The following is a 20012-nucleotide window of genomic DNA, read 5'->3' as shown; positions in this document are numbered from 1 at the left end:
CCTGTGCAGATAAGGAGCAGTCTGGCAGACACCAGGTATGCTCCCTGTAGATCTTCTCTACAACCCCGTATGCACCCAAATGAGCCCCAACCCTCCCTTTACCCTCCTCGGACTCTATCCCTCCCTTTAGCTACCTCAGCCCCATCCCTTGCTGCACCCACCTCAGACTCTATCCCTCCCTGTACCCACCTCAGCCCCATCCCTCTCTGCACCCACCTCAGACTCTATCCCTCCCTGTACCCACCTCAGCCCCATCCCTTGCTGCACCCACCTCAGACTCTATCCCTCCCTGTACCCACCTCAGCCCCATCCCTCTCTGCTCCCACCTTAGACTCTATCCCTCCCTTTACCCACCACAGCCCCTTCACTCTCTTTACCCACCTCGGACTCCATCCCTCCCTGCACTCACCTCAGCCCCATCCCTCCCTTTACCCACCTCAGACTCTATCCCTCCCTTTACCCACCTTGGACTCTATCCCTCCCTTTACCCTCCTCTGCCACATCCCTCCATTTACCCACCTCGGACTCTATTCCTCACTGCACTCACCTCAGCCCCATCCCTCCCTTTACCCACCTCAGCCCCATCCCTCCTTTACGCACCTCAGCCCCATCCCTCCCTTTACCCACCTCAGCCCCATCCCTCCTTTACCCACCTCAGACTCTATCCCTCCCTTTACCCACCTCAGCCCCATCCCTCCTTTACCCACCTCAGCCCCATCCCTCCCTTTACCCACCTCAGACTCTATCCCTCCCTTTACCAACCTTGGACTCTATCCCTCCCTTTACCCTCCTCTGCCACATCCCTCCATTTACCCACCTCGGACTCTATTCCTCACTGCACTCACCTCAGCCCCATCCCTCCCTTTACCCACCTCAGCCCCATCCCTCCTTTACGCACCTCAGCCCCATCCCTCCCTTTACCCACCTCAGCCCCATCCCTCCTTTACGCACCTCAGCCCCATCCCTCCCTTTACCCACCTCAGCCCCATCCCTCCCTGCACTCACCTCAGCCCCATCCCTCCTTTACCCACCTCAGCCCCATCCCTCCCTTTACCCACCTCAGCCCCATCCCTCCCTGCACTCACCTCAGCCCCATCCCTCCTTTACCCACCTCAGCCCCATCCCTCCCTTTACCCACCTCAGCCCCATCCCTCCCTTTACCCACCTCAGCCCCATCCCTCCCTGCACTCACCTCAGCCCCATCCCTCCCTTTACCCACCTCGGACTCTATTCCTCCCTGCACTCACCTCAGCCCCATCCCCCCTTTACCCACCTCGGACTCTATCCCTCCCTTTACCCTCCTCAGCCCCATCCCTCCCTTTACCCACCTCGGACTCTATCCCTCCCTGTACCTACCTCAGCCCCATCCCTCCCTGAACCCACCCCGGACACTTTCCCTCCCTGTACCCACCTCAGCCCCATACCTCCCTGCACCCACCTCAGCCCCATCCCTCCTTGTACTCACCTCACCCACTACGGCCCCAAGATTTTCTGTGCCCACTACAGCCACTAAGCCCCCTGCACCCACTAAATCCCTTATCTCCACACAAACCTATTACAGCCCCTATCCAACCACACATAAACGCTGCAGCCACTTTCCTACTTACACACACACACACACACACACACACACTGCTGCCTCTTTATTCCCCACACACTACAGTCCTAGTATCTCCAAGACACATACTACAGCCTCTCAAACCACACATACAACAGCCACTATCAACATGCATGGCCCTGTGAGTTGTCAGTCCGCCCCTGACAGACTGATTTCTAAACACATTTATTGCCGTTTAAAGACACATTACTGGGAGTATTATTGCTGTGGAGCTCTGTTATACACTCAGACACATTACTGGGAGTATTATTGCCGTGGAGCTCTGTTATACACTCAGACACATTACTGGGAGTATTATTGCTGTGGAGCTCTGTTATACACTCAGACACATTACTGGGAGTATTATTGCCGTGGAGCTCTGTTATACACTCAGACACATTACTGGGAGTATTATTGATGTGGACCTCTGTTATACACTCAGACACATTACTGGGAGTATTATTGTTGTGGAGCTCTGTTATACACTCAGACACATTACTGGGAGTATTATTGCTGTGGAGCTCTGTGACACACTCAGACACATTACTGGGAGTATTATTGCTGTGGAGCTCTGTGATACACTCAGACACATTACTGGGAGTATTATTGCTGTGGAGCTCTGTTATACACTCAGACACATTACTGGGGGTAATTTTGCTGTGGAGCTCTGTTATACACTCAGACACATTACTGGGAGTATTATTGCTGTGGAGCTCTGTTATACACTCAGACACATTACTGGGAGTATTATTGCTGTGGAGCTCTGTGATACACTCAGACACACCAACAAAATGGAGCTCCTAGAAAAGAGGGATATTAGGAGAGAGAAGAGAGACAGATGGATTTGGGCTCAAAATATGGACTGTCCCTCCTATCTAAGGATGGAAATACAATGCATGGCACTCTCCCCTATCATACTTGATAAAGGACCAGGATAAACAAAACACAATGTATCTGTATTGATGTCAAATAAAGTTAACAGACTCGCTGTCCTTGTTACTGTCTACCACCTAATGCACTTTTGGGAAGAAGGAAACAGGACTGGTAATGGGCCTCAAGTTGGGCCTTTATTAATGGTAACATGTCATCCCTATCCTTAAATTTATTGGATCTATGGTCTGACAAGCTGGTCAGGGTGATACAGGGTTGTAATGGATAGTGCGAGACTCATAAGACTTTAAAAGCCCTTTAATGGTGCCTCCTTTGCCACACATCAGCAGGCCTCCAAACTGTCCCGATTTTGTCAGGACAGACCTGATTTCAGGGTTCTGTCCCACCATCCCAATTTTGTTCCTGGTGTCCCGCTTTTGGAGACAGCCAAACAGGCGAAAACAGTGCTCGCTACATGGTCTGTCCTTGAGGGGTATGCCTCAGTTCTTCAATAAAACCCAGTCCACAAATGTATGAAACTGTGTGATAACTCCAGGGCTCAAAGATTTCGACTCTCCAAATAGACATAGGCAGATGGAAGTTCAGCCTGGTGAGTGTGCCGTGGACTCTCTGGGCTTGTGTGGGGAGTATCTTTTAGGTCTGGTAGCGTAGAATTTGAACTTTTACGCTTTGATAACAGCCTGTCAGAATTAACACCATTTCACCCATCGCCAAGGTCATGATTGGGCTCCTAAAAAGTCCCAAGTCTGATTTTGGAACCATCTCATTCTTATATTGAGAGGGAACTTACATTGGCAATTATAGAATTTGTGACAACACTACTTTAATTCACCATATTTGGAGTTCATTATACAGCACTGTGTGAGGGTATTGCTGTGGGATCTGGGTTTTAATGCAGAGAGTTCAGGTTTAATGTTGCTGGCGTAGGGCTAACGGTGGGGGAAAGGGTTAATAAAGCATAGTGTTTGATTAATATAACATGGAGTGGGGTTAATGCACTATGACATGGGGTTAATGCTGTGGGTACAGAGTTTATAAAGCACAGTGTCTGTTAGTGAGTGTGTGTTTGTCTGTTAGTGTGAGTGTGTGTGTCTGTTAGTGAGTGTGTGTTTGTTTTTTAGTGTGTTAGTGTGTCTGTTAGTGAGTGTGTGTCTGTTAGTGTGTGTGTGTGTGTGTGTGTGTGTGTGTCTCTTAGTGTGTGTGTGTGTGTCTGTTAGTGTGTCTGTTAGTGAGAGTGTATGTGTGTCAGCTAGTGACTGTATGTGTCTGTTAGTGAGTGTATGTGTGTCTGTCAGTGAATGTGTGTGTGTGTATTTAGAAGGCGGGGCATGGTGGGTGGGGGGGGGGGTGCCTGAGTTTTGTCATGCCTAGGACAGCACAAGTTTTGTCAAACCAGGATACACCACTGGTGTCAGTAATACAAACATATATTCCTGACACTATAGTGCCTGTGTGGCTGTCTAGTCCCTGCCCATCCCCTCCCCCCCTCAGATTTATTAGAAAAGGTGATTATTTTACTCACATTTTTTTCCATGGTCTCGCTGTAGTTGGCCCCGTCAGTTTTGATGATCTTAGTCAATCCAATGCTTTCCTCTAGGAAAGCATTGGGAGGCTATTGCGCATGCCCCTCTAGTGGCCATCTGAGTGACTGCCACTAGTGGTGTTACTAGGAAGTAATGTAAATACTTTTACATGAAAAGCCTCCAGGGATAGGCTATAAACACCAGAACCACTACATTAAGCTGTAGTGGTCCTGGTGACTATAGTGTCCCTTTAAGTGTCATTATAGGTAGCAATTTCTACTATCTACAACCATTTGAGCCCTTTAAATATGAAATTAATGATTAATTGAAAGCTGTGCTTAATTTTCCATGCCCTAAATTATGTTTTCAATCTTTTTTAGTGGACATTAACCAACAAATAGTAACATAATTGTATCCTGCTCAGGGCAAGAGTTTTTGTGAGTTATTCAGGTATTTTTTTACAAAGTGAATAAATGGTTCTGAACTATGACCCTGGAACTAATTTAATAAAAATTCCATATTATATCATGCACATTCCTCAGTTTTCGAATTTCCTGTTGTAATGTGATGGTTGCTGCCTTAAATTTGTATTGAACTCTCAATAAAATCCTTCAATTGCAAATCAATAGCTCAACAGATAAGTAAATTAATAAATAAAGGCTTCTGGCTTTAATAGCATTGAGAAATCCTTACAGGGTTATTCACTATACAATGAAATTTAGCATTAAATTCAAATAGCAAAACTGAGTGTAACAGGGTTATTCAATAAACAACGGATTTTATACGAATGGACAAAATCCGATGAAAATGACTTCTGACAGAAATGGCAATTCTTAACTTAGTAAAGCCAGCAATCGCCTGGACGAATTCAGGTCCGGATTAAAATCTGTGCTATTGCATCAGAACCCTATACAAAGTAGCAATATTAATACAATTTTAAACCAAATGCACATTGCGAATGTTTACTATGAATTAAAGAAATGTTAGATGATATCTTGTAATATGTCACTTTCTCAAATGTCACCTGTTTAATTAATAAATAGATCCTGCATCTGCTCAGTATACAGTGGTGAGACACGTAACTAAAGTCAGCAGATTAGGAAAGCCTTGGTGCCCAGAAGCTTACAATCTACTTAGGAAATTCCGTCACTCAGGAGTTGGTAGTGGAGGCGGGGAGCAGCGTCCAGCGAACACTGGGTAAGAAGTCAAGCGAACACTAGGTAAGAAGTCAAACCGTTTAAAAGCCAGGTGGGGGCGCGGAGCCAGCACCCGAGCTAACTGGCCGCATTCTTAGACAGCTCCGTGCGGCACACTCTATTAACCCGCCCGGAGCCAAAATCCCCGCACCCACCGGACCTCTAAACCGGCTCACAGCTTACCGACAGTATGGGGAAGAAGAGCAAGAAGCAGAGAGCGGATCCGAGCACGGGATCCGGAGATATAGGGGCTTTTCTCCGAGCTGCGTCGCGGCCTGCAGATTCCAAGATGGCGCCCGAGATCTATGCCTCACAATCCTCGGACGAGGATAGCTACTTTGCAGAGCCTGCACCGCTGACCCGCGCGCCACAACTGCCACAGAGACCTGTGGACATGGGGGACGCTGCTCCAGCCACCAAGGCTGATATCAAAGCTTTGGTGAAGGACATTCAGGCCATGTTCCAAGCGGACATGGCGCTGGTAAGGGCAGAAGTAGCCACACTCACTAATAAAGTGGCAAACGTGGAGGTGGGCCTGGGGGACACTAAGCTAGCGCAAAGTGCCACGGACGCGGCGCTGAGCTTACTCCGCAAGCAGTATGTGGACCAACAAGCCCAACTGGCTGGAATGGAGGACCGGTACAAAGCGAGAAACCTGCGGGTCTGTGGAGTGCCAGAGACACTCACCAGCACGGAATTGCCGCACTTTTGCCGACGGCTTATTGCCACATTGCTTACACCACGACAAGCAAAGTCGATCACAATAGATTCCTGTTTCAGACTCACCAGGACGGCCTCAACACCAAGCGAAGGAGCCGGTGACGTACTGATTAAATTCATACGGGACTCTGACAGGGGCAAGATAATGGGGGCTATAAGTGGCTCCCCCACGGTGGAGTTTGAAGGGGTACAACTGGCATTCTATAAAGACTTCTCCAGGCACACCATGATGTGGAGGAAGTCCTTCCGCCCGGTCACCCAGCTACTCCGAGACCAAGCTATCCCCTACAAATGGGGCCCTAACCGACTACAGGCAGAGAAGGAGGGCGCAACATACAAGCTATCCCACGCATCTGATATACCAGCCTTCCTGCAGGCACTCGGCCTTCCAGCGCTAACATCACAGCAACAGAACCGTCCAACATGGACTGTAGCGGAGATTACCCCTTTCGTACCTAGAAGAGAGGCTCAGAAAACCACAGCCCTACCAACTTGAAGCAGCAGCAAAGCTGGGCCCACACGCCCTTTACCTGTTGCACATAACAAGAGACATACCTGACCCGTTCCACGTTTGTAATTTCCAATGCTGTTGCTGTTGGTTTATGTTTTTATTCTCTCTTTTCTTTCACCATACATTGTTGTGTTTTTTATCTTTTCTTTGTTATCTTTTTTGGCTCCGTAAGCCTTCGAATAATAATATGTATTAAGCCACTGTCACCCCCCCATTACACCCAGAGTGCGTAACACAGCTTGAAACATACCGCACATTACCTGGTGCACTCTCCGCTAGCAACTTAGTCAACCACACCCAGCTACGACACGCACACCTACTTGAGCTCATCTAACTAAGGTCCCACACTCAACACACTCACATTTTGAGGTGCCTTAATTCTTACTACAAGACGTACCCCGACACTAAGCACGCAGACACTTAATGCTAAACAACGCTTTTAATACACTTTACTAAAAAAAAAAAAAAAAAAAAAAAGAGGCCGACAATCTTCGGAGATAATGTATAGTGAACTGTGATACCCCATCTTGTATGACTTTTTATTGTCTCCCATTTCTATTCTGTACCCGTAAATTTTATGCCTCAATAAAAGAAAGATTGACATAAAAGCGAGGTGGGAGGCGCCAGGTACCAGGTACCACTGTGAACTGAAGTGGTTATGGTGTTTGGAGTGTTCCCTTAATACAAATAATACATAATAAATACTAGCCCATGGGTAGGCAACCTTCGGCACTCCAGATGTTTTGGACTACATCTCCGTAATGCCCTTACAGCCATAATGCTGGCAAAGAATCAAGGGAGTTTTAGTCTGCAACATCTGGGGTGCTGAAGGTTGCCTATCCCAGTGCTAGCCAATTCGGTTCACAGCTGGAATGCAATCCCTTCTGCTGATGTCACAATTGATGCCTTTTGGGATTTTGTGACGGACAGTTTAGGTGAATCTGAGATCTGACAGTTTCACCTGGCCATTGGATAATTATGACTATGATGCCTTTCCAGTACCAAGCCTAGCAATGCATCATTGGGATTGCAGTTCTAAAACAGCCGGGACGCCTCCTTTGGTCTATACCTGATATAAAGCTACTGACTGCCTTCTATCCTTTGCAGAACAATAAATTAATAACTGGCATTCCAGCTGCTGTGGATTTTGGCATCCCATTCCCATCAGCCTCAGCCAGCCATAAACTGGAAGCCAGTTCCATACAGGTTAGAAAGCAGATTATCCATCATCCTCTGTAGAATTATTACAGTTTCTGTTTCCATAATATATTGATCCCTTTGTGAGTTCCTCCCCCCTGCTTTAGCTGGCTGCTGATTGGTCAGGACACAGAGGTTTGCTGTGCTGGCTGCAGGATCAGTCAGTGGAAAGTAACTGATGGGAAGTATCAGAGGGTGCAGCTCCTCTCTGACAATGGAAACTTTCTGAGTGTTTCCCTCCTGCCAAGCCCCACAAAAAGGAAGCTTGTTTCAGCTGAGTTCAACCCCAGACAGGCTTCACAACTTCCTTCCTGCTGCCTCTCTGCACACTGCAGCCAGCACTGGTGCTGAGGGAGGCTGCCAGGCTGTGTGTAGGGGATCTGGGGAGACAGAGTCTCAGGCTGTGTATGGGGGATCTGGGGAGATAAAGGACCAGGCTGTGGATGGGGGATCTGGGGAGATAGAGGACCAGGCTGTGAATGGGGGATCTGGGGAGATAGAGGACCAGGCTGTGAATGGGGGATCTGGGGAGACAGAGTCTCAGGCTGTGTATGGGGGATCTGGGGAGATAAAGGACCAGACTGTGGATGGGGGTTCTGGGGAGAGAGAGGAGGGAGGTAGTCAGGCTGGGGAGATGATAGAGAACAAGGCTGGAGAATTCATATTTATCATCCAAGGGTTCAGCTCCTGGACAACAGACACTGGTTACTTCTGGGGACTGAGTGAGTGTGCTCAGGTAAGTGCTGCCCTGAGTGAACTCTGAGTACTGATCCAATTTACCTGCTGTCTGTGTAGTTCAGAGTTACCCCTCACCTAATCATTATACTTCATGGGACCCTTCCTATAGAGCCAGGGGTCCCTCTGCACCTACACCCTATGGGGCCCTTCTCACACAGCCAGGGGTCACTCTGCACCTACACCCTTCTCACACAGCCATGGGTCACTCTGCACCTACACCCTATGTGGCCCTTCTCACACAGCCAAGGGTCCCTCAGCACCTCCACCCTATGGGGCCCTCCTCACACAACAAGGGGTCCCTCTGCACCTTCACCCTATGGGGCCCTCCTCACACAGCAAGGGGTCCCTCTGCACCTACACCCTATGGGGCCCTCCTCACACAGCCAGGGGTCACTCTGCACCTACACCCTATGTGGCCCTTCTCACACAGCCAGGGGTCCCTCAGCACCTACACCCTATGTGGCCCTTCTCACACAGCCAGGGGTCCCTCAGCACCTACACCCTATGGCGCCCTCCTCCTACAGCCAGGGGTCCCTCAACACCTACACCCTATGGGGCCCTTCTCACAGTGCCAGGTGTCTCTCATTGCCTGCTTGGTGTGAGTACCAGGGGTGCTTAGTGTGTTTGCTATTATTATGGAGACTGATACAATGTGTTCTATTAATGTTACTTCCAGAGAAGAATCATTTCATAATGACACTGAGCAGTTACGGGTGTATGCCAGGCTACAATAACTCTTATCAAGCTCAGCCAGAAATACGACGAGTGTGAGTGCTATCCACTACAATTTGAATTGTAACCCTTAGAGCCCCGGTTATTGTTTTGGACATAGCCTTTAAAGGGTTAATGAAAAGCCCTGGTCCCCATCATCCAGACGACTAGCTGCGAGTGATGGGAGCTGGCTAACGTTAGCTGAGAGGCTACACTGAGAAGGCTGTGGTAGAGCTGTATCTAAAGTGCATATCATCTAAATCTACTGTATGCAACAATATAGGGAATATATATATTCCTTATTGTAATTATTATTATATTATTGTTATTATTATTATTAATATAGGGCGCCAACATGTTCCATAGCGCAGTATATCTTGTGATGCTGGTGTATGTGGTCCTCAGGCAGCTGAGAGGGTCAGTGTGTGAGTTGATGATGATGAGGGGATTAAAGGAGTCGGATACTCCATCCATGCAGGCAGATTACATGCTGGCACTCTGATAATGTTATGTAACACATGGAGAGCTGCTGGAGTAGGGAGGGACTGTGCAGTTGTGGCTTTTTAACCCCTTGGTTTTCATTTTTGTGTTGTTCAACACGCTTTTGGCTCTGAAGCTGTTCATATATTTACAGAACAACAGAATATTTTAAATTCTCAGACAGGGACTCTTAATCTAATATCACTTTCTATAGGTGTATTTATTTTTTTTGTACAAATTAGGAATTGTTGAAAATCGACAAAAGAAGTGCCCATTTTAGAAAAAAAAAAGTCCCCTCCCCCTTATTTTGCCCTGAAATTGCCAATTCCACCTTGTCTGAGGCAAACATAATACTTGCACCTCTTTTGTTTATACATAGTACTCTCTATGTCCCCCTCCCACCTTACTATGAGAGATTGCAGGATTTTTTATTCTCTGAGTACATTTAACCCCTTAAGGACCAAACTTCTGGAATAAAAGGGAATCATGAGTATAATAACCCTGTTCCTAAATTGCACAGGGCCACCAAGCTCATTGTAGCTAGCTACATGAATAAATAGCTCTGGCACCAGCAGTGAAAGGGTGAAAAAACCAGGGCAACAGGAATATTGTGCAGGCATTTTGGGATATTGTCTTGGAAAAGGGATTATTTTGGATTTTCCATTAAACCTGCGGCATTAGAGCGGATCTCAAGTGATTAATGCAGTACTTAGATTATCAGACAAAAGCTGCAATTATAGAACAAATTACACGTAAGACAATCTAAAAAAAAAGAAAAGAAACAATGCGTGCTTTAAAGCAAGCTTGGCAAACATGTCATTTCTTTGAAAAATGTTAAACCAGCTCCTAGATTGTAAGCTCATGTGAGCAAGTCCCTCTCACCTCTTGTGCTTGGAAACTTTATTTACCTGTCAATCACTTCATGCCATACATTCCTGCTGTATAATACTAAAGCACTATGGAATACGTTGGCGCTATATAATGGCTAATAATAATAAAATGCGTTTTCAGTGATTTTTAAATACTCATCTAATGATATTTTAATTCCTGGAGATCAACAGATTTAAATACATTTTTATTTTCTAAATTGTGGGGAACTTAAAATTATATTGCAATATCTAGGCCAAAATATTTGGGGAAAAAATGTAACCTTTCCCCCCTGACTTTTTTGTCCCCATTATCATCAGTTCACTATTTAGTTCCCATACCCCATTGGAATGAATAACTACCTGAGTGAGATTACGGTTTATCTTATTCAGGTAAGCCATTGTGAGATGTTGCTATGATACCTATAATAAAGCTTTTTTTTTACTTGACAAACAGTTTGTAGGAAAAGCATAACTTCCTAATTAACACAATTTATGATTAACCGCTTGAGTACAAGGTGTGGAAAATCTTCAGGTAACTTTCTGTGGGGAATTCAGTCATATGTCGATAAAATATATTTTGTTATTTAATGCGTTGTGATGAATGTAAAAGTGATTATGTAAAACGTTAGGCAATTCAGCCACAATGAATGCAATTCTCCACCTCAGATTAGGCGTGTGGCAATTGCTTGGCAAACTAACCTTTTCTTTAATTTTTATTTTTTTGCAAACCTCAAGTAACATTTTAAACATAAAGTGATATAACTTATAAATCATAAAGAATAACATTAATATCACGATAAATTGTATATCAGCTTCCGTTCAAGTTTACAGACATTATGTATTGTTTGTAGAGTTTTTTATTATTATTATGATGATATTTATAGAGCGCCGTCAAATTCCGCAGCGCTTTACAATGGGTGGACGGACAGACATGTAATTGTAACCAGACAAGTTGGACACACAGGAACAGAGGGGTTGAGGGCCCTGCTCAATGAGCTTACATGCTAGAGGGAGTGGGGTAAAATGACACAAAAAGGTAAGGATAGTATTAGACCAGTGACAGTTGCAGAAGAGGAATCAGTCAGGAGCTATTAACAGTTTAATTGATATGCTTTTATGAAGAAGTGGGTTTTTAACGATTTTTGAAGCAGTGGAGACTGGGTGAGCATCTAACGGAGGAGGGAAGCGAGTTCCACAGGAACGGTGCAGCCCTCGAGAAATCTTGAAGGCGAGCATCAGAGGTGGGAGTACGGACAGAAGATAGACGTAAGTCTTCTTTATAAAGATGGGGTCATTGTGTAATTCTGTATGTTAATTTATATAGCACCAACATAACTCTATAGTGGGATACATTCATATTTTTGACTAAATGTATTTTATTTTTAGTCTGGTTAGGCTCACTTGACTCTCTGAGCCTAATGGGAATTGCAGTCCGTAACAACTCCTTGCAATCACATCTCCTCAACTCCTCCAGGGCTGCACCATTCGTATGTAATCCGTTTCCCCACAAAAATAGAATTTCCATTACTTTTCTATCCACTAAGTAATCCTTAAAAATATAAAATTCTTTAGGAAGGCAAATCAATGAAACAGTTATTGTTTCTTGCTAGACACCGCATCGCTTCTGGTCTTCTCAAACCCCACTGTGATATCTCTTACAAACTATGTCATATATGTTTGCAGACATTTTATGGTTAGGACACCTTATAATAACTGCATACCTTGGACTGAATGCACATATAACCTTTGTTACCTATTTAGATGAATTCTCTTTTATGGAGGCCCCTTTGCAAAAAACTGTAGGTTGCCGTCACCCATTGTACAATGCTGAAAATGATGCTGGCGTGTTAAAACATAATAAAAATAAAGAATATCTACTGCAATTGTAGTTATAAACTAGCCTAACTCGAGCAGGGCAGGTGCAAGGATCCGTCATGCCGCCCCCTCATTAATGCAGCTACATTCTCTCAGTGGTTTACTCACTAAACTCTGAATTGCTCTGAAGAGACAGTTAGGGAAAATACATACGGGTGAGAAATTTAGAGAAAGGAAACAGACCGGGGAGACATTTAGGGAAAGGATAGAGACACTCATCCTCTATATGCATCCACACACAAACTTCCCAATCATCCATACACACACACATACTGCCCAATACATCCATACACACATACTGCCCAATACATCCATACACACATACTGCCCAATACATCCATACACACATACTGCCCAATACATCCATACACACACACATACTGCCCAATACATCCATACACACACACATACTGCCCAATACATCCATACACACATACTGCCCAATACATCCATACACACATACTGCCCAATACATCCATACACACATACTGCCCAATACATCCATACACACATACTGCGTAATACATACATCCATACACACATACTGCGTAATACATACATCCATACACACACACTGCCTAATACAGCCATTCATACACACATACTGCCCAATACAGCCATTCATACACACATACTTCCCAATCATCCATACACACATACATACTGCCCAATACATCCATACACACATACTGCGTAATACATACATCCATACACACATACTGCGTAATACATACATCCATACACACATACTGCGTAATACATACATCCATACACACATACTGCGTAATACAGCCATTCATACACACATACTGCCTAATACAGCCATTCATACACACATACTGCCTAATACAGCCATTCATACACATATACTACCTAATACAGCCATCCATACACACATACTGCCTAATACAGCCATCCATACACACATACTGCCTAATACAGCCATTCATACACACATACTACCTAATACATACATCCATACACACATACTGCCCAATACATCCATACACACATACTGCGTAATACATACATCCATACACACATACTACCTAATACAGCCATCCATACACATATACTACCTAATACAGCCATCCATACACACATACTGCCTAATACAGCCATCCATACACACATACTGCCTAATACAGCCATTCATACACACATACTACCTAATCCATACATCCATACACACATACTGCCCAATACATCCATACACACATACTGCGTAATACATACATCCATACACACATACTGCCTAATACAGCCATTCATACACACATACTGCCTAATACAGCCATTCATACACACATACTGCCTAATACAGCCATTCATACACACATACTGCGTAATACATACATCCATACACACATACTGCGTAATACAGCCATTCATACACACATACTGCCTAATACAGCCATCCATACACACATACTGCGTAATACATACATCCATACACACATACTGCCTAATACAGCCATTCATACACACATACTGCCTAATACAGCCATTCATACACACATACTGCGTAATACATACATCCATACACACATACTGCCTAATACAGCCATTCATACACACATACTGCCTAATACAGCCATTCATACACACATACTGCGTAATACATACATCCATACACACATACTGCGTAATACAGCCATTCATACACACATACTGCCTAATACAGCCATTCATACACACATACTACCTAATACAGCCATCCATACACATATACTGCCTAATACAGCCATCCATACACACATACTGCCTAATACATACATCCATACACACATACTGCCTAATACAGCCATTCATACACACATACTACCTAATACAGCCATCCATACACACATACTGCCTAATACATACATCCATACACACATACTGCCTAATACAGCCATTCATACACACATACTGCCTAATACAGCCATTCATACACACATACTGCCTAATACAGCCATCCATACACACATACTGCCCAATACATCCATACACACATACTGCGTAATACAGCCATCCATACACACATACTGCCTAATACAGCCATTCATACACACATACTGCCTAATACAGCCATTCATACACACATACTGCCTAATACAGCCATCCATACACACATACTGCCCAATACATCCATACACACATACTGCGTAATACAGCCATCCATACACACATACTGCCTAATACAGCCATTCATACACACATACTGCCCAATACATCCATACACACATACTGCGTAATACAGCCATCCATACACACATACTGCGTAATACATACATCCATACACACATACTGCGTAATACAGCCATTCATACACACATACTTCCCAATCATACATACACACATACATACTGCCCAATACATCCATACACACATACTGCGTAATACATACATCCATACACACATACTGCGTAATACATACATCCATACACACATACTGCGTAATACATACATCCATACACACATACTGCGTAATACAGCCATTCATACACACATACTGCCTAATACAGCCATTCATACACACATACTGCCTAATACAGCCATTCATACACATATACTACCTAATACAGCCATCCATACACACATACTGCCTAATACATACATCCATACACACATACTGCCCAATACATCCATACACACATACTGCGTAATACATACATCCATACACACATACTACCTAATACAGCCATCCATACACATATACTACCTAATACAGCCATCCATACACACATACTGCCTAATACAGCCATCCATACACACATACTGCCTAATACAGCCATTCATACACACATACTACCTAATCCATACATCCATACACACATACTGCCCAATACATCCATACACACATACTGCGTAATACATACATCCATACACACATACTGCCTAATACAACCATTCATACACACATACTGCCTAATACAGCCATTCATACACACATACTGCCTAATACAGCCATTCATACACACATACTGCGTAATACATACATCCATACACACATACTGCGTAATACAGCCATTCATACACACATACTGCCTAATACAGCCATCCATACACACATACTGCGTAATACATACATCCATACACACATACTGCCTAATACAGCCATTCATACACACATACTGCCTAATACAGCCATTCATACACACATACTGCGTAATACATACATCCATACACACATACTGCCTAATACAGCCATTCATACACACATACTGCCTAATACAGCCATTCATACACACATACTGCGTAATACATACATCCATACACACATACTGCGTAATACAGCCATTCATACACACATACTGCCTAATACAGCCATTCATACACACATACTACCTAATACAGCCATCCATACACATATACTGCCTAATACAGCCATCCATACACATATACTGCCTAATACATACATCCATACACACATACTGCCTAATACAGCCATTCATACACACATACTACCTAATACAGCCATCCATACACACATACTGCCTAATACATACATCCATACACACATACTGCCTAATACAGCCATTCATACACACATACTGCCTAATACAGCCATTCATACACACATACTGCCTAATACAGCCATCCATACACACATACTGCCCAATACATCCATACACACATACTGCGTAATACAGCCATCCATACACACATACTGCCTAATACAGCCATTCATACACATATACTACCTAATACAGCCATCCATACACACATACTGCCTAATACAGCCATCCATACACACATACTGCCTAATACATACATCCATACACACATACTGCCCAATACATCCATACACACATACTGCGTAATACATACATCCATACACACATACTACCTAATACAGCCATCCATACACATATACTACCTAATACAGCCATCCATACACACATACTGCCTAATACAGCCATCCATACACACATACTGCCTAATACAGCCATTCATACACACATACTACCTAATACATACATCCATACACACATACTGCCCAATACATCCATACACACATACTGCGTAATACATACATCCATACACACATACTGCCTAATACAGCCATTCATACACACATACTGCCTAATACAGCCATTCATACACACATACTGCCTAATACAGCCATTCATACACACATACTGCCTAATACAGCCATTCATACACACATACTGCGTAATACATACATCCATACACACATACTGCGTAATACAGCCATTCATACACACATACTGCCTAATACAGCCATCCATACACACATACTGCGTAATACATACATCCATACACACATACTGCCTAATACAGCCATTCATACACACATACTGCCTAATACAGCCATTCATACACACATACTGCGTAATACATACATCCATACACACATACTGCCTAATACAGCCATTCATACACACATACTGCCTAATACAGCCATTCATACACACATACTGCGTAATACATACATCCATACACACATACTGCGTAATACAGCCATTCATACACACATACTGCCTAATACAGCCATTCATACACACATACTACCTAATACAGCCATCCATACACATATACTGCCTAATACAGCCATCCATACACATATACTGCCTAATACATACATCCATACACACATACTGCCTAATACAGCCATTCATACACACATACTACCTAATACAGCCATCCATACACACATACTGCCTAATACATACATCCATACACACATACTGCCTAATACAGCCATTCATACACACATACTGCCTAATACAGCCATTCATACACACATACTGCCTAATACAGCCATCCATACACACATACTGCCCAATACATCCATACACACATACTGCGTAATACAGCCATCCATACACACATACTGCCTAATACAGCCATTCATACACATATACTACCTAATACAGCCATCCATACACACATACTGCCTAATACAGCCATCCATACACACATACTGCCTAATACAGCCATTCATACACACATACTACCTAATACATACATCCATACACACATACTGCCCAATACATCCATACACACATACTGCGTAATACATACATCCATACACACATACTACCTAATACAGCCATCCATACACATATACTACCTAATACAGCCATCCATACACACATACTGCCTAATACAGCCATCCATACACACATACTGCCTAATACAGCCATTCATACACACATACTACCTAATACATACATCCATACACACATACTGCCCAATACATCCATACACACATACTGCGTAATACATACATCCATACACACATACTGCCTAATACAGCCATTCATACACACATACTGCCTAATACAGCCATTCATACACACATACTGCCTAATACAGCCATTCATACACACATACTGCCTAATACAGCCATTCATACACACATACTGCGTAATACATACATCCATACACACATACTGCGTAATACAGCCATTCATACACACATACTGCCTAATACAGCCATCCATACACACATACTGCGTAATACATACATCCATACACACATACTGCCTAATACAGCCATTCATACACACATACTGCCTAATACAGCCATTCATACACACATACTGCGTAATACATACATCCATACACACATACTGCCTAATACAGCCATTCATACACACATACTGCCTAATACAGCCATTCATACACACATACTGCGTAATACATACATCCATACACACATACTGCGTAATACAGCCATTCATACACACATACTGCCTAATACAGCCATTCATACACACATACTACCTAATACAGCCATCCATACACATATACTGCCTAATACAGCCATCCATACACACATACTGCCTAATACATACATCCATACACACATACTGCCTAATACAGCCATTCATACACACATACTACCTAATACAGCCATCCATACACACATACTGCCTAATACATACATCCATACACACATACTGCCTAATACAGCCATTCATACACACATACTGCCTAATACAGCCATTCATACACACATACTGCCTAATACAGCCATCCATACACACATACTGCCCAATACATCCATACACACATACTGCGTAATACAGCCATCCATACACACATACTGCCTAATACAGCCATTCATACACACATACTGCCTAATACAGCCATTCATACACACATACTGCCTAATACAGCCATCCATACACACATACTGCCCAATACATCCATACACACATACTGCGTAATACAGCCATCCATACACACATACTGCCTAATACAGCCATTCATACACACATACTGCCCAATACATCCATACACACATACTGCGTAATACAGCCATCCATACACACATACTGCGTAATACATACATCCATACACACATACTGCGTAATACAGCCATTCATACACACATACTGCCTAATACAGCCATCCATACACACATACTGCCCAATACATCCATACACACATACTACCTAATACAGCCATCCATACACACATACTGCGTAATACATACATCCATACACACATACTGCGTAATACAGCCATCCATACACACATACTGCCTAATACAGCCATTCATACACACATACTACCTAATACAGCCATCCATACACACATACTGCCTAATACAGCCATCCATACACACATACTGCCCAATACATACATCCATACACGCACACTGCCCAATACATACATCCATACACACATACTGCCCAATACATACATCCATACACACATACTGCCTAATACAGCCATCCATACACACATACTGCCTAATACAGCCATCCATATAGCCTCTAGAAAGTGTCCTTTGTTACTGATGGGGGAGTAGGGCGAGCCGCGCACTGTGAGGTCACGCTCTTTCCTGCTCCTATTGGAGGGTTTCCTATGTTCGCAGCCGGGATACCAGATCATGTCCCTACAGGAAGCAGTGCGTTCTGTTCAGGGGGTGAGTTACACAAAACCCCGCTCCATGAGCAGATAATCGGCGGTGACCGCATCAAGACAGAGCTGCATTCCTGGCACTATCGCTCCCTCTCTCTATGGGAAGAATCTGATGCTGGATGTCCTCATGCAGAGCGTGAGGATGCCCGGCGTGGATACCGGACCACTGGAGGCAGACGTAGAGCTGCAATGTAAACATCTCCGGAACTGCAAAGTTTGAAATTACAGCACTAAGTGTAAAAGGGACACTGCACCCAAACCACTTAATGAGCTGAAGTGGTCTGGGTGCCTATAGTGTCCCTTTAAGGTGATTTTGGTGCTTAGACTGTCCCTTTAAGGATATCATGGGGAATGTCTGCTGATGCTTGGCATTTACACATTTATATCTGCAGAAACAGCATTATATGGTGAATCCCAGGGCTACTCAGAACTTCCTAAAGCAGAAATAAGTGCTTATATTTAAACACATATTTCCTGTTCATATGGAATTCCCTGATAAGGATTTAACGTAATGCAGCGAAAAAAATAGAACTAGGTCAACGTTTTCTAAATGAATTGGTCCTTCCGCCACGAAATGGAATATAGTGGACAGTTTGACAACTAGAATTAGCCTTCTCAGCACTCTCAGCCAATCACCTCTCTCCAAACTGCTCCATCTGAACTGGTTACAGTGTTTCTTCAACTTTTTTTTTTTTTATAAATTCTTTATTTTGAAAGATTTTTGTTTTATGGGGTGGGGGTACAGAAAAGAAAACGGGAGGTTAAGGTTTGTAGTACAAATTTCACAGAACAGACTTGTGCGTTTAACAGTAGGCGAATATT

At 43.6% G+C, this 20012-nt stretch overlaps 1 protein-coding gene across 1 annotated transcript in view; it reads left to right on the top strand.

The window, feature by feature from the left end:
* Positions 1–7766: 7766 nt before the first annotated feature.
* Positions 7767–20012, top strand: part of ITPKB (inositol-trisphosphate 3-kinase B) — a 105511-nt gene continuing 93265 nt past the window's right edge. Inside the window, exon 1 of the mRNA XM_063444054.1 lies at positions 7767–8371. The gene's annotated coding sequence lies outside the window, so the exon portion shown is untranslated. The remainder of the gene's footprint in view (positions 8372–20012) is intronic.

The sequence above is a fragment of the Pelobates fuscus genome, chromosome 2 (genome assembly GCF_036172605.1).
Source record: "Pelobates fuscus isolate aPelFus1 chromosome 2, aPelFus1.pri, whole genome shotgun sequence".
Lineage (NCBI taxonomy): Eukaryota > Metazoa > Chordata > Amphibia > Anura > Pelobatidae > Pelobates > Pelobates fuscus.
The sequence above is the reverse complement of the archived record's forward strand: the minus strand, read 5'-3'. Positions and strand labels throughout refer to the sequence as shown.